Below are 2,225 nucleotides of genomic sequence, written 5' to 3'. Positions count from 1 at the left end.
ACTTTATCCTTTTGATGGGTATGTAATGCTCTCATTGTGGTTTTACCTTGCATTTTCCTACCCAGCAGTCATGTTGAACATCCTTTTATATGCTTATTTGCCATTTGTATATTTTTTGTGAAGTGTCTGCTCAAACATTTGATGTATTTTTTTTAACTGTGTTGTTCATTTTCTTGAGTTCTGAGAGGTTTTCCTTCCAGATGTCTCTATCAGTTACATCATTTACAAATACCACATTATAGAGTTGGGTGATAGCTCAGCGGCAGAGGTGTCTGCCTGGCAAGCACGAGGTCCTGAGTTTGATTCCCGGGACCAAAAAAAAAAAAAAAGAAATCAACAAATACCACATTATCTTAATTACTGTAGCCTTATACAAAATGTTGAATTCATGTAGTGTAAACTTCCATGTACATTTCAGAATTAATTTGTTAACTTGTAAAGAAAAATAATAACATTTTTAAATGTTTGTGAGATATTGCCTGGGACTGCCTGGGATCTATATATCAATTTGTGGGAAACTGACATCATAACAGCGCATGAACATGATATTTGTAATGTATTAGTCTTAAACATCTTTTGTCATTTTTATTACTAAATATTTCATGTCTTATCCTATTAAAGGATTTTTTTACATCAATGTCTGATTGTTCACTGATGAAATGTAGAAATACAAAGTTGCTTTGGCATAACTCACTCTCCAAGTGTTTCTGTAGATTTGATCAAGTTTTCTACATAGATGGTCTAGGTGTCTGTCCCCACAGAGTTTTTCTTCTTACTTTCTTATACAGATACCTTTATTTTCTCTTGCCTTATTGCACTGGGCAAGGGGATAGAAGTGGAAAGTGGGCATTCCTGCTTATTCCTGAGTTTTAAACTAAAGCATTCAGCCCTTCATAAATATGACGTTCACTATAGGTTACTCATAGACATGCTAGCAAGTTAAGGAAGTTTCTTTCTATTCCTAATTTGCTAAGAGTTTATCAGGAATGATTCGGATTTTGTCAAATTTTTTTTTTAGGTTTACTGAGGTGATAATATGATTTTTATGTATTTGGTAATAGTGAATTATACTGATTAATTTTCATAAGTCAGCCTTGCATTCTTGGGATAGACTCCACTTGGAAATGATAACATTCCTTTTTAATTTTTTTAGATTCAGTATGCTGCAATTAAGATTAGAATTTTTGCACTTAGCTTTATGAGCAATGTCTATATTTTTTTCTTCTTATAATGTCTTTCTCTGGCTTATTTCTAAAATAAGTTTTGAAGTAGTTCCTTCTTACTGGGCTGGTTGCACACACATTGTAATCCAGGTTGAGGTCAGCCAGGACTATACAGTGAGTTCAAGGCCAGCCTGAACTACATAGCAAGACCCTGTCTCAAAAACAAACCATAGTAAGTAAAGAAAATAGTTCTTTCTCTTCAATAGTCTCAGTTTACCTTAAAGTAGAATCTTTTTTCTTAAATTTTAGCATAATTTACCAGTGATACTGTCTAAGCTTAGAGTTTTGTAGGAAGGTTTTTAACTAATAATTCAATTCCTTGATGCTGGGGGTATAGTCAGTAGTAGAGCACTTGCCTGCCAAACAGAAGGCCCTGGATCCCATCCCCAGCACTGAAAAAAAATTCAGTTCCTTTAACAAAAATAAAGCTACTCATGTTATCTGACTTGTGGTGGTTGTTGTTGTTGTGGCTGTTGTTGTTGTTGTTGTTGAGTGAGCTTTGGTATGGGTAGTTTGTATTTTTCAAGAAATTTGCACATTTATCTAAATTGTTAAATTTATTCAACATGAAACATTAACATCAATGATTCTTAATATTCCCTTAATTTAACATCTGCAGAATCTGTAATAATGTTATCTGTGCTTTTTTATGTTTATGATATATAGCCCCTTTCTCATTTTCCTAAGTTATTTCTCTTTTTTCTATTTCCTTGATTTCTGCTCAGATCTTTATATTCCCTATATTCTGCTTATTTCAGGTTTATCTTTTTTTCTTAATTTCTTAAGATGAAACTTGGAATTATTGATTTGAGAAATTTCTTCTTTTCTAATACAGAAATGAATTTATTGCTATGAATCTCCCTATAAGTATTACATAAGTGTTACAGAATTTCTTTTTTTCTTTTTCTTTTTTTTTTTTTTTTTTGGTCTTTTTGAGAGAGGGTCTCACTATGTAGTTCAGGCTGGCCTTGAGCTCACTTTGTAGCCCAGGCTGGTCTCAAA

Source organism: Chinchilla lanigera, unplaced genomic scaffold (assembly GCF_000276665.1).
Source record: "Chinchilla lanigera isolate Chin_1 unplaced genomic scaffold, ChiLan1.0 scaffold00096, whole genome shotgun sequence".
NCBI lineage: Eukaryota > Metazoa > Chordata > Mammalia > Rodentia > Chinchillidae > Chinchilla > Chinchilla lanigera.
The sequence above is the reverse complement of the archived record's forward strand: the minus strand, read 5'-3'. Positions refer to the sequence as shown.